Genomic DNA, 14,359 nt, shown 5'->3' with positions numbered 1-14,359 from the left:
CGATGAAAAGCTGTCATCATGGGTGCATCAACCATGCGCCTGCTGCCGAGGTGCACACACAGCAACGTTCGCTGAACGGTAGTTGAGGAGAATCTGCTGGTAGCTCCTTGGTTCATCTGGGTGGTCAGTTGCTCAACAACTGCACCTCTGTTCGCCTGTACACATCTACGCAACCGTCGTTCAACCGTCACCTATGGCCTGTGGTGTACCACAGTTGCTTCGACGCCGGTTTTGGATAGCGCCATTTTGCATGCGCGGCGTATTCTAACCATGGTGGCTCGTGAACAGTTGGAAAACTTTCGGAATTGCTTCCACCCTTGATCCGATATTCAATTATCATGCCCTTTTGGACGTCAGATAAATCGCTCAGTTTCGGCATTACGACAACGACTGCACTGTTAGCCGCGTCCCCCGCCACGCTTTATATACTGTCCGCTGTCAGTGCTGCCACCTGCTGTCTTTTAGTGGTTATTGCATGTTGATCTCTAACACAAGCTGTTGTCAGATTAATGTGACTCGCACATGTATCTGAACCATCTTACTGTACTCATATTATTTAAACTGTAGATGGAGTGGTGACGTGGGGGGGGGGGGGGGGGAAGAAAAGGAAGGAACTATTGGTATCAGCTGCATCGGGACTTCTTGCAAACCGCGGGACGCGGGACTGCTACGGTCGCAGGTTCGAATCCTGCCTCGGGCATGGGTGTGTGTGATGTCCTTCGGTTAGTTAGGTTTAAGTAGTTCTACGTTCTAGGGGACTTATGACCTAAGATGTTGAGTCCCATAGTGCTTAGAGCCATTTTTGAACTTCTTGCAAAATCAGAGGCGATGAGTGAAAATGTGTGCCGGACTGGGATTTGAACCCAGGATCTCCTGCTTACTAGGCTGTTGCGTTAACCACTGCGCCATCCGGAAACAACGTTTATCGCAACAGCGGGGACCATCTTCGCACGCATCCCGACCGACGACATTCGCACCTAGCGCCACCAATCTGCAGTCCCCGTGGATTTCCTCCATGCTCACTGCTGCCAGATTCTCGCAGGAGGGTTAAAGTAACTAACCATCCGCAATGAAGCTGGTGGATTCATTGTCTACCGAGACGAATCAGAACCGGACATGTCTGAAAGAACAGACACCACGCATTCATATACTTACTGTAATCAAGGTTTATTCTCTGTCTACAGTTTTTGCCCCCGCACATTTCTCCCCATCCGCGCGGAGTTGCCGCGTGGTTTAGGGCGCCATGTCACGGATCGCGCGGCCCCTCCCCCCCGGAGGTTCGAGTCCTCCCTCCAGCATGAGTGTGTGTGTTGTTCTTAGCATAAGTTAATTGAAGTAGTGTGTACGTCTAGGGACCGATGAGCTCAGCAGTTTGGTCCCTTAGGAATTCACACACATTTCAACATTTTAACATTTCTCTTCAATGCCAAGTTAAGTAATCCTTCTTTCCTCAGGATGTGTGCTACCAATAATTCCTTTCTTTTCACTCAAGTTGTCCCATAAAGCTTTTTCCTCTCCAACTCGATGCATTACTTACTACACGACCTACTCATTTAATCTCCAACATCCTTCCGTCGCACCACATTTTGCAAGCTTCAATTCCCTTGTTGTCTGAACTGTTTATCGTCCAAGTTTCACTTCACTACAAGGCTCCACTCAGACAAATAACCCCAGAAAATACTTCCAAACATTTAAATTTAAATTCGATGTTAACTAATTTACTACTTCAGAACGCTGTTCTTGTTGCTCTGTATTACACTCTCCTTACTTCGGCCTTCGTCAGTTGTTTTGTTGCCCAAATAGCTAAACTCGTCCATCGTTTCTAGTGTCTCGTTTCCCAATCCTTTTCGTTCAGCACCGCAACACTTATTTTGACTGCACTGCAGGGCTTTGTTTTACTGTTCTTCACATTCAATTTATAATTTTAAGATCCTATCCATTCCGTTCAGCTGTTCTTCTCACAAGGGAAGGCCACGATGTTCGGATCACAGATTTACTTCAAAGTTTGTACACTTTTATAGTCCATTAGAAAAACATAATGTGCGAGCGAAGAGGTTTATTCCTTAGACGATTCCGAGAAAATCGCAAGAGAAGTTTTACGCGTCTATGATGTGCGTAGTGACCCTGAACACGATCTAGCGGCAGTCGTATGGTTGCTGTATTGAGTTTCGCACATCTTTTTTTTTAATTTATATTCTTTTCGACAATAGTTATATTATTTCGTACACATTACATTTGAAAGCTAATATGATGGAGAGAAATGTGCTTTCAGATGAAATTTTATTGAATTTCCAATGTTATTTCGCTGTTAACTAATTTTTATTATTACAACAAATATTACGCAACTTTTATTTTTCTATGCAAGTTAAAAACTTTATCAAGCCCTTTCAAACTCGTTCCTATTGGACTGACAACGAACGAGAAATTGCTTCTTGTGAAGATGCTGTTAACGTATATTCAATCGTACATCGCCAATTTTCGGCACCGTTATTTACGAAAACGCGTAACGGAAGGTTTGAGTGCAAATTGTCGGAAGAGACGTTTTTCAAAACGTCAACGAGCTTTGGTTTCCCTTAGAAAGTCGGAATACTAGTCATGCACGGGGGAAAATTGTATTCATTCGTTGTAGTAGATGCTGTTTTAATTTGTGTTTTCCGTTTATGTATGAAAAATATCATCCTGCAAATTTTAATGTCGAAATCACACTGGATGATTAAACGTACATTACCCTCATATTCTGCCATTGTCTTATTGAATGAAGTTATTGATTCATTTATTTATCGATGTTTGACTTGTGTTATCCAAGCCCGTCCCTTGTTCCTGAAACCTGTGTCTGCAGATCGAGGCGTGCAGTTGCAAAGCAGTTCTCGGTACCTTACACGATTGCAGGTAGAAGGGATTTCGGACATCGTAATGCGTTTGGTTGTTTACCTGTCGAAAGTCACAAATATAAAATTTGTTGTGATATAAGAATTTGCAAAGAAGAAAAGGACATTGGAAACCAATAAAAGTTAACACAAATACGCGTGTCTTTCCATTACATTACCTTTCAAACATATGTATGACATAATATGAGTAGTGTTGTAAAAAATATAAATTAAAAAAAAACATGAGCGGGACTCGATCCAGCGATCCATTATTCTCATATTTCAGAAACAAATAAATAAATAAACATGATAAGACGTTATACAGAGTAAATGACCTACGTTGTTGATCTTTTTTCTTTGTTTTACATGATTAGCAAATGGCTACTATAGGGGAGCACATGAAAATGAAAAACAAATAAGCCGCAAATGCATCCGTGAATAAACCTGTGAAGGGAAAATGTTTAGAAGATGAAGAGAAAAGGAAGTTAAGAAAACTAAGAAGGCTTGCTGCGCCGTGCTAGACGTTGTCTCACCATCAGAAAAACGTCCGCTCTATCTTTGGAGGAGGGCTCACTTGTTTCGGGTGACGCGTTACATCGTGACTCCAGCTCCTGCGCGGACTGGCGGAAATACTCTGTAAATCGTTCGCGAAAGTGGCCAGACAGTGTCGATATTGGGAGAGGGTGTGGTGTGATAATTGGAGACGTGTCCAGAAGTCCGCCGGGTCGACGATGTCGTCCCAGAAGAGGTAGCTGATAGCCATACCACTGAACCACGGAATGCGTGCCACTTCGATGATGGAAAGCAGGTAGCGTGACGCTGCATCGGCATGGTAGGAGAGACGTGACGTGGCGGTACTCGGAGGTAGAAAGCCACGATCTTCTGTACAAGGGTACTGCTGCTCCACAATCTAAACGGTGTAGATCCGTAACTTCGACACTGTACTTGACTCAGGGGCAACTCCGCCAGTGCGATGCGGTGCAGTTTCTGTCTTGTAGTATATTTGCCACTGACTAGAATGTACCACATCGCTGTGGTGTCAGTGGTGTGGCTTGCTTGGTGGATGGTTTTGCATACTGTAGGCCTTGGGATCGAAGGGTGGCGCCGCTTCGATGAGGTTCCAAGATGCTACTCCAGGTGGGTGTAAACTGAATGTGCGCAACGGAAAATACTGAATGCGAAAATGAAGATTTGGCTCTGTCTGACTACCCCCTGAAGCAGATCTTAGGATCTCTTAATGGTGATACTATCTCCTCCTCCTTGCTCTTTAACATATAAATTATAACATAAACATAAATGAATGATTAAGGGAACTAGTAACTGCAAAATGATAAATTCTGCTTCTGCTTATACGAGGGTTGTTTTTTTAAGTAAGGGCCGTTAGCGCGTATAGCCCCGTAGTTCGCGCGGACGCCGCAACAAGCCACCGCGCCACTTGCCGGCATCCTTCCCGTTCACACTGACGCAGCACTGTAGCTGACGTGTACCCATCGCTGTGCTGCTTTATAATGTTTACGATTATTAAATCGCCCGCCGCGTGTGAGATACGGTCAGTGATACGTTTTTTGATCGCGAGAAGCCTATCAGCTGCACAAATTCATCGTCAGTTAACAGAAGTTTATGGCTTGAATGCAATGAGTGAAGGTAAAGTGCGTCAATGCGTTAGAGAGTTTAAAAATGGCCGTCAAAACGTCCATGACGAAGAACGCTCAGGCCGGCCCTCTGTGATCACTGATAATTTGGTGGCTGCAGTCGAAACAAAGATTCGTGAGTACAGAAGATTCACAATTTCCACTCTTTCTTTGGAATTTCCACAAGTTTCAAGATCGGTTTTGTACAAAATTGTGTCTGAAAATCTAAACTTTAAGAAACTGTGTTCTCGGTGGGTACCCAGACTCCTCACAGAGGACCACAAAGGGAAGAGATTTGCCACTTCATTGGACTTTTGGATTCGTTACGAGGAAGAAGGGGATGACATGTTGAATCAAATTGTCACTGGAGATGAAACATGGGTATCCCATATCACTCCGGAAAGCAAGCGACAATCGATGGAATGGCGACACACAACCTCACCCGTCAAGGTCAAAGCCAAACAGACGCTGTCAAAGCACAAGATTATGGAAACTGTGTTCTGGGACCGGTGCGGTGTTTTGCTAGTGGACTTTATGTCACAATGAACGACAATCAACTCAGATGCCTACTGTGCAACTCTAAAGAAGCTCCGCAGAGCAATTCAAAACAAAAGGCGCGGCATGCTGACAAAAGGAGTTTTGCTCCTGCACGATAACGCTAGGCCTCACACCTCTCAAAAGACTCGGGATTTGATTGATTCTTTTGGCTGGGAAGTTTTGGACCATGCACCATACAGCCCCGACCTTGCTCCTAGCGATTTTCACCTTTTCCGGTACCTGAAACACCATCATGGCGGGCAGCGCTTCAATGACGACGATGAAGTGAAAGCGGCCGTGAACTCTTGGCTGTCGGAGCAGGCGCCCGAATTCTTTGAAGAGGGAAATAAAAACTTAGTTGTACGGTATGACAAGTGCTTAAATAAACAAGGCAACTATGTAGAAAAATAGGTAAAAGTGTGTAGAATCAGAAAATAAAAGTTTTTTTACAAAAGTATTTGTATCTTTTTTTAAAAATAAAAACGGTCCTTACTTAAAAAACAACCCTCGTACATTTACTGTAGATTAAAAACCCCTTTATATATTAAAAATGATGTCAACCTCCAATGGACATAAAGAGGTACAAATGAGTTTCCTAACTAATATATTGATCAACTGCCCAACTCTGCACCTTTTTATGGCTACGCGATCTAATATAAATAACGCGAGATGACTGACATAATCTGCGTACCAAACACTAGAAGACACTACTTTTCAAAGATGATCTACAATGGTGTGCAACCTCAGTAGAAATAAAAGTTAAGTGATCACAGCTCTTTAGCTTTATAGCCCTAATAAGCCGAAACAATTAGCAATATCACCGTATGTACTGCGTCCGGTGCGTCGGAGTGATGATTCTCGTACATGGCTGTGACGACAGAAGAACTCCAGCCACAAAATATAAAAATAACTCATTCAAAACTAGGGCGGCAGAAGACGGTCATCTGACTAGTATAATCTAACACTGTCTTCTCCTCTCTGCGGTCTACAGACGAGAAACGCGAATTCCCAGCAACAAGGACGGAGTTCAGATAACGGCTCAACGTGAGTATAGGCAGCAGAAGTGGCTCAATCACTGAACGCTGCGTACTCAATGACAACTTCCTACCCAGAGGCGGTCCAGAATCGTATAAGTTCGCAACAGTACAGTGCCTAACCGTTCTAACTATAAAATCTCGTGAGAGCAAAGGCAGCAAGCCCGTCTGTACCAACAAAAGCTGATACTGAGCGACCATCAGACACGGGGGCTCAAAACGTAAGACCTCTCTCTCTCCACCGCTGGCTTCCCAGCAAGGCTCGACTCCCCTTCCTCATAACTGCAGAAGGCGAGTCATATTCTCGAAACCACGGAATATTCTCCCTCTCTAGAGTTTCTTCCGAACGCCGACCAACCATATTTTAGACTTTTGTCGTCCAGCGCGGAAAGTTTGGGAGGAAATACCTATTCCTGTTAATTAGGAATTCATCCAGTAGTACGCTTCTCAGAGTAAAAATCGTCGGAAATAACCCAGCCCGCGTCATTTCCGGGGTAACGCTTCCTCGTTCCTCTCTGTGGCGTCCAAGATTTTCAGAGTTTCCGAAGTATTATCCGGCTATCCTTCCGGCCGCCGCTGTATTGTGCTTCAGCGCTTAAGGGGCTCCGGAACGCCCTATACTTGCAATGTTAAAATAACGCTTATAAATTACATCTTTCCTCACAAAGTATTTGAGGTAGGAAGTTGAACTTTTTACAGATTATTTATTGGAATATGGGCTACAACTTAACACAGGGATTTTACAAAATTTTAGTTCAGTTATTAAAGATGATTTTTTTCAATTGTAATGAAAATTCACAACATTTTTTTGCAATTTTTTATTTATATATTCAAAAATATACAGTTTTTTGGAAAAAGGCTGTGTTAAATTATGCAGAAGGTACTGTGTAACATTTACTGAAAGTTTGAAACAAATATGTTTGGAAGATCCTTAGAAAACATGTAATTAGTATGAGAAAATAAAAGTTTTGGGAATCGAGCGACAAAGATTGGATTAACTTTTTTGTGCATTCCAGGTCCATAGGATGGATTATCTTCATCCTCTGCAAACTCCTCCTCCAGCTTCCTCTTGTTCCTCCTCCAGTTTACTCTTGCTTGTATTTCTAGACTCTTTACAGCCCTGTCTGCAGCCCGAAGGCGTTCCTTGTCTAAAGCAAGCATCGCTCGTACCATGTTAGAATGTTATTATTTACAGTAATAACACATACCTTTGGCTTTCCAACATTTCTCCTTTTCTTAAAAGCCTTCAGAGGATTTCTAATAACTTTACTTTTACTCATTATTATACTTCAACAAAACAGACACTCAAGAAACAGAATTAATTACGAATATTTTCGAGATAACGACAGAGTAAATAAACATGAAACAATCGACAATCACACCAGCGATATATATTGAACCATCACAGGTTAGCCACAACACATACTTTATCTCACATCACTAAAATGTACCTGATGAACACGGACGTTAATAATAACACCATTTGACAGCAGTTTAACAGCGCCACAGTGGGTCACGCCCATGTAGAACACATTTCAAAAAAAAAAAAAAAAAAAATTAAAAATAGTTGTAGTCTTCGGAATTGAATAAATTATATATCTATTAAAAGGTAATAGTCTGCAGATTCAGAAAACGCAAAAAAGTAAAAATTGAACTTTTCATGATTTTGAGCCTTTCCGGAGCCCCTTAAGTGCCCTCACCGTCCGTCTTGGGATACTTCTTATATTAAGCAGCCCAACACACCTGTGTGGGCTTTTCCACCCAGGGCCTGAGTTACGCCTGCTGTTTCATTTCCACTGGCGTTCCACGCTCTACTAGTATAAGCAACCATTCATTACGCCATTTTGATAATAAAGACAATCCATCACCTTTCATGCAGTAAGTGTTAACAGTTATCTACAAGGTATACGTGAAACTGTCAGTATTCACATATACAATGTACAACCTATCAAATGATACCTAATTCTGGTTGTAAATCAAGGCAAAGTATGTAGATGAGTGCTGGTAAGGTGCGAAATTATAGCCACCTTACAAGGTTTCAGGATGGGGACTGTCGTAGAAGGCGGTAGATGTCGTGGACGATCGTCTTCCTGGTTCTGGGGAGCTCGGTGCATATATACCTGTATTCCAATAGCTAGAGGTGAGATATGTGCCAATGACGCGGGCCTTTCCACAACCGGAGCACAGTATTGGTGTAAAGCACATGGACCTAAATCTCACGTTAACCAGAGCGACGCCACGATCCCGCTTCGGTAAGGTGAGGCCACCATACTGGACTTTGAAGATGCGCCCGGAAAATGTAAAATACCCTAAGGCCCCCTGTAGACTGGTAGCCAATGTCTGATGGTCAGAATTTGCGCGATGTGAGGTATCCGGGCTGCCAGGTGTGTACTGACAAAGGTGACCCGCTGACATATTTTCAGCGGACGTAATAGGTGGTTCTGTATGCCTGGCCGGAGGCGTTGCAGCAGCGCCCGAGAACTGATGGCAGAGGTACGGCGAAAGTCTCGCACGTACAGAGCTTGAATCGCAACGCACCGCTAAACCACTGACACGCAAAAATTCTGAGCTTTTCTCGAAACTGGCTTCGTAGTACGCCTTAATACCTGCACATATTTTGTCGTAATGGGCTATTAAAAGAGTAGAATTTAAGTAAATTATTGTGTCTATGACAATTAGAATGTGGTGTCCCGAAGCTTGCAGATATTTAAAAAAAGTAATAGGTCAAAACCACCGACAATAGGTAACAGAGAACCTAGTATTTTCGATCAACTATCATAGACAGGTAACATAATATTATTAACATCAGTGCCGGCTGGTTTGGCCGAGCGGTTCTAGGCGCTTCAGTTTGGAACCGCGCTACCGCTACGGTCGCAGGTTCGAATCCTGCCTCCGGCATGGATGTGTGTGATGTCCTTAGGTTAGTTAGGTTAAAGTAGTTCTAAGTTCTAGGGGACTGATGACCTCAGATGTTAAGTCCCATAGTGCTCAGAGTCATTTGAACCATTATTAACATCAGCCGGCGCCGTGAAAAAACACAATGAAAAACCATCCTACCTCCCTGCAACTGTTGTCAACAGTATTATTTTTTTAGTATATTAATAATGCAACGGTAGGGGTTCTTAAATATGATGTTCCTCATTTATCTCGAGCGCGAGGCTACAATAAAATACAATAGCATTAAATAAATTAGTCAAAATTGCTTTCTGGAAACGACTGGACGCCTTTTATCCAAGCAGTGCAAATGGAGGGGGGGAGGGGCTATTTTACGGCACCCGACTGCAAATATTATCACAAAGTAGTATACTGTATACTTCAAATTTTGGAAATAAATTTATTGTTTTTAATGAATTTTTACCATATTTTATATTCGTTTTATATTTTTCAGTTAAATGTAATGGAAAACACGCATCAGCTGCTATATACTGCCGGTATACACTGAGATGGCCGGCCATAGTGGCCGAGCGGTTCTAGGCGCTACAGTCTGGAACCGCGCGACCGCAGGTTCGAATCCTGCCTCGGGCACGGATGTGTGTGATGTTCTTAGGTTAGTTAGGTTTAAGTAGTTCTAAGTTCTAGGGGACTGATGACCACAGCAGTTGCGTCCCATAGTGCTCAGAGCATTTGAACCACTGAGATGACAAAAGTCATGAGATTCCCCCTAAGATCGTGTCGAATTTTCTGTTGCCCGGCAACAGCTCGGTGTGGCATGGACTCTACAAGTCGTTGAAAGCCCCCTGCAGAAACACTCAGGCATGCAGCATCTATGGCTGTCCATAATTGCGGAAGTTTTGTTGGCTGCAGGATGCTGTGCGCGAACTGATCTCTGTATTACGTCCCATAAATGTTCGATGGGATTCATGTAGGGCGATCTGTGTGGCCAAATCATAACTCGAATTGTCCACTATGTTCTTCAAACCAATTTCGAACAAGTGTGGCCCGGTGACATGGCGCATTGTCATCCAGAACAATTCCATCGTTAATGTTCTCCAAGTAGCAGAACATAGCCATTTGCAGTTATTGATCGGTTCAGTTGGACCAGAAAATCCATGCCATTTTATGTAAACACAGCCCAGATTGCAATGGAACCACACAAGATTGCACAGTGGCTTGTTGATGACTTCGGTCCATAACTTCGTGAGGTCTGCGTCACACTCGAAGCCTACCGTCAGCTCTTACCAACTGGAATCGGGTCTCATCTGACCAGGTCGCTATTTTCCAGTCGTCTAGCGTCCAAGGGATATGAGGTTCGTTTGAGCAGTTGCCAGACAGCGCCAGATAACAGGCTGTACTGCGCATGCGCAGCTACGATGACGTAGGCAGTCCGTGCCTGGTGCTTGCTCCGCTCATACGCTTTTCGTCGCATTTCTGTGTGGAATTTCGTGCGTGGTGGGGCATCAAATGACCATGTGCAGCGCTATGGCATGTTGTTGAGAGGATCTAGGGAGTTGTACCTGGAGCAGTTGTGTTCTACCCAGATAAGGAATGCAAATAAGGAAGCAATTCTTGGCGTATTGTTCATTTCAATAGTAGGCTCCACACCTCAAAGTACCATAACATTTTGATATATGGTGACTCTGAGATTTTTCTTTTTTTAATTCGTACTTGCAATATTGTTATGTAGCATTTCCAATCAAGTTTACATCTACACAGCACTGCAAAAATGGTTCCAATGGGTCTGAGCACTATGGGACTTAACTACTGTGGTCATCAGTCCCGTAGAACTTATAACTACTTAAACCTAACTAACCTAAGGACATCACACACATCCATGCCCGAGGCAGGATTCGAGCCTGCGACCGTAGCGGTCGCGCGGTTCCAGACTGTAGCGCCTAGAACCGCTCGGCCACCCCGGCCGGCACAGCACTGCAAAAAGCTAGAAGATGGAATATAAATTTGATTGAAAAAAAAATTAAACAGTTTCTTGTGCAGCTTACAGCAGAATAAAGGACAATAAATTTCATACTATTTCAAAATGTGTAAAAAATTAACAAGGTTGTCTCTGAGGCAAAGAATCAGTACAACTGACAGTTTATATTCTATTCTAGGAAGAAATATAAAGCGATGTGGGGAGTTAAAACGATAAAACACGGTATGCTGCCAGTCTACAATTTAGCGGCATTCTATAAATTTAAGATGTAAAGACAAATTAAGAAATAACTTCAGGCCTTGAGGAAGTACTAAACAAGTGCCTTGTGATGGAAAAACTTTGTTTCACGGAAGGCAGCCGGCCGCGGTGGTCTCGCGGTTCTAGGCGCGCAGTCCGGAACCGCGCGACTGCTACGGTCGCAGGTTCGAATCCTGCCTCGGGCATGGATGTGTGTGATGTCCTTAGGTTAGTTAGGTTTAATTAGTTCTAAGTTCTAGGGGGCTGATGACCACAGCTGTTAAGTCCCATAGTGGTCAGATCCATTTGAACCATTCTGAACCACGGAAGGCAGATTTGTAAAATTCTGCTACAGCTGTCAATATATTAGAAACAAAATATTTAGTTCAAAAGTGCTGACCAATTTTGACTACTTATTCAGCTTCAAGTCAATGTTTACGTATGTTCGTACGTATATAGATAGCATTGAGATCCTGCAGTATCATAAAAGGAACAGGACATCAGAGACTACTCCAGCAGCATCGGAATTTCATAAACCATACTAAAATGCTTCATTCTGCTCTAATTGCACATTTCTATGTCCAGATGCACTCTGAGGTACCTGATATTCAGTTTTTCTATGTGGTTTTCGTGATACCAATTTTCTTATAGGTCCAGCAGTGTATTCTCATGTTTGGTTCTTTCTTATGGTGTAATGTCATTCCTCCCGGAAAATGAAAATTTGCACTTGAAATTGAACGAAGCTGAAAATAGCCAATAGTGCGGAATGAAACACTTCGTTTCAAATGAACTAAGTGCCTCAGCGGAAAAAAATAATATAAGCGAAATTCTCTACAAAACTGACAGAAATAGCTTCATTAAGACATTAATGGTTGATTGCTAATAACGCGGAAATAATATAAAATCACAAAATTGAAACTACTAACTTATTTTGGTCTTTCATCATTATGAGAATATATATTAATTCACTTCATGGCTCCCGGCCACAGAAATCTGTTTTGTTTTCATTTGACGTGGGAGGTGTAAACGAAAACAGAACAGCAATATCACGAAACATATACACGCGTCACGTGGAGAAGGAATCCCCCCACTATATTTCAGCTTGCTCTGCGCATGCGCGAATCTGGCAGCTTGGATGCCCCGGAAAATTTTTTCCGGGTAGCATCTAGCTACTTGCTGCTACTGCTCATACGGCAAACAGCCACGCTTCAAGTAGCCTAGGAGACGCGCCGCAGGCCATGTCCTGCCGTCAACAAAGGTACTTGTATCGGTTGTCTGCTGCCATTGACCATTCGTCGTACGTCCCACATTGATTTCTGCGGTTATTTCACGCACTGATGTTGTCTGTGAGCACTGACAACTCTACGCAAACGCCGCTACTCTCGGTCGTAAAGTGAAGACCGTCGGTGACTTAGTTGTCAGGAGTAAGAGGCAATGCCTGAAATTTGGTATTCTCGGCAGACTCTTGACACTGTGGATCTCGGCATATTGAATTCCCTAACGATTTCTCCCATACGTCCAGCCCCAACTACCATTTTGCATTCAAAATCTGTTAATTCCCGTCATGCGGCCATGATCACTTGCGAAACGTTTTCGCATGCATCACCTGGGTGCAAATGACAGCTCCGCCAATGCACTGCCCTTTCATACCTTGTGTACGTGATAATCGGCCATCTGTATACAGGGTGCTACAAAAAGGTACGGCCAAACTTTCAGGAAACATTCCTCACACACAAATAAAGAAAAGATGTTATGTGGACATGTGTCCGGAAACGCTTAATTTCCATGCTAGAGCTCATTTTAGTTTCGTGATTCCAACGTGATCAAATCGGAAATTTTCACAAACAACATGTGTGGGCTGACGAGAGTCCGCACGCAATTGTGCAATCATGTGATCAACACAGATTTTCTGTGAACGTTTGGGCAGGCATTGTTGGTGATGTCTTGATTGGGCCCCATGTTCTACCAGCTACGCTCAATGGAGAACGTTATCATGATTTCATACGGGATACTCTACCTGTGCTGCTAGAACATGTGCCATTACAAGTACGACACAACATGTGGTTCATGCACGATGGAGCTCCTGCACATTTCAGTCGAAGTGTTCGTACGCTTCTCAACAACACATTCGGTGACCGATGGAATGGTAGAGGCGGACCAATTCCATGTCCTCCACGCTCTCCTGACCTCAACCCTCTTGACTTTCATTTATGGGGGCATTTGAAAGCTCTTGTCTACGCAACCCCGGTACCAAATATAGAGACTCTTCGTGCTCGTATTGTGGACGGCTGTGATACAATACGCCATTCTCCAGGGCTGCATCAGTGCATCAGGGATTGCATGCGACGGAGGGTGGATGCACGTATCCTCGCTAACGGAGGACATTTTGAACATTTCCTGTAACAAAGTGTTTGAAGTCACGCTGGTACGTTCTGTTGCTGTGTGTTTCCATTCCATGATTAATGTGATTTGAAGAGAAGTTATAAAATGAGCTCTAACATGGAAAGTAAGCGTTTCCGGACACATGTCCACATAACATATTTTCTTTCTTTGTGTGAGAGGAATGTTTCCCGAAATTTTGGCCGTACCTTTTTGTAACATCCTATATTTGCATATCGCTATCCCGTGACTTTTGTTACCTCAGTGTACACGTCACTGAAAACGCATTGGTGTTGGCACGGCTGATGCCGCGGTGGTTTCCTATTTAGACGCTGTGACGAAACGCAGGGAGTAAACACGGAGCTGGGACAGGCCGCATTCCGGCGCGTCACCCGCACGGCGGCAGCAGCAGCAGCAGCTAGCGGCGAGCGGCGAGCAGCTGGCGGCTGGCGGGGCTCGCGGCGGCGGGCGCCGCGCCAGCCAGGGGGCTGACCCCGCCTCGCGCGCCGCCCGGAAGCGCCGGCCTTGAGGCGCACGCACTGGCCTTGCCATGTGCGGCACGCACACACACGCAGCGCCCTACGTTCTGGCACTTTCCGCGACGAGACGGGCCGCGCCGCGCCAGAGGCAATGCCCGGGCCAAGGCGTCGCGGCGCCTCTCTAGGCACGCTGCCCACCCGGGCCCCATGCGTGCCCAGATTCTCGAATCACGCGATTTATTTTAGCCGGCTTTAATCGGGGGCCTAGGCGCACCTCCTCTCCCCTCTTTTCCGCGAAAAAGGGTAGGAGTTTCTTACATTCTCA

General features: G+C 44.2%; 1 protein-coding gene and 1 non-coding gene across 2 annotated transcripts in view; both read right to left on the bottom strand.

Annotated features, from left to right (window-relative positions):
- LOC126175272 (tRNA dimethylallyltransferase-like) overlaps positions 1–14,359 on the bottom strand; it is a 1,221,602-nt gene that overhangs the window by 365,562 nt on the left and 841,681 nt on the right. The gene's annotated exons all lie outside the window — the stretch shown is intronic.
- Positions 843–915, bottom strand: Trnat-agu (transfer RNA threonine (anticodon AGU)). The gene has a single exon. It is a non-coding gene; the product is annotated as a tRNA-Thr (tRNA).

This window comes from Schistocerca cancellata, chromosome 3, assembly GCF_023864275.1.
Source record: "Schistocerca cancellata isolate TAMUIC-IGC-003103 chromosome 3, iqSchCanc2.1, whole genome shotgun sequence".
Lineage (NCBI taxonomy): Eukaryota > Metazoa > Arthropoda > Insecta > Orthoptera > Acrididae > Schistocerca > Schistocerca cancellata.
The sequence above is the reverse complement of the archived record's forward strand: the minus strand, read 5'-3'. Positions and strand labels throughout refer to the sequence as shown.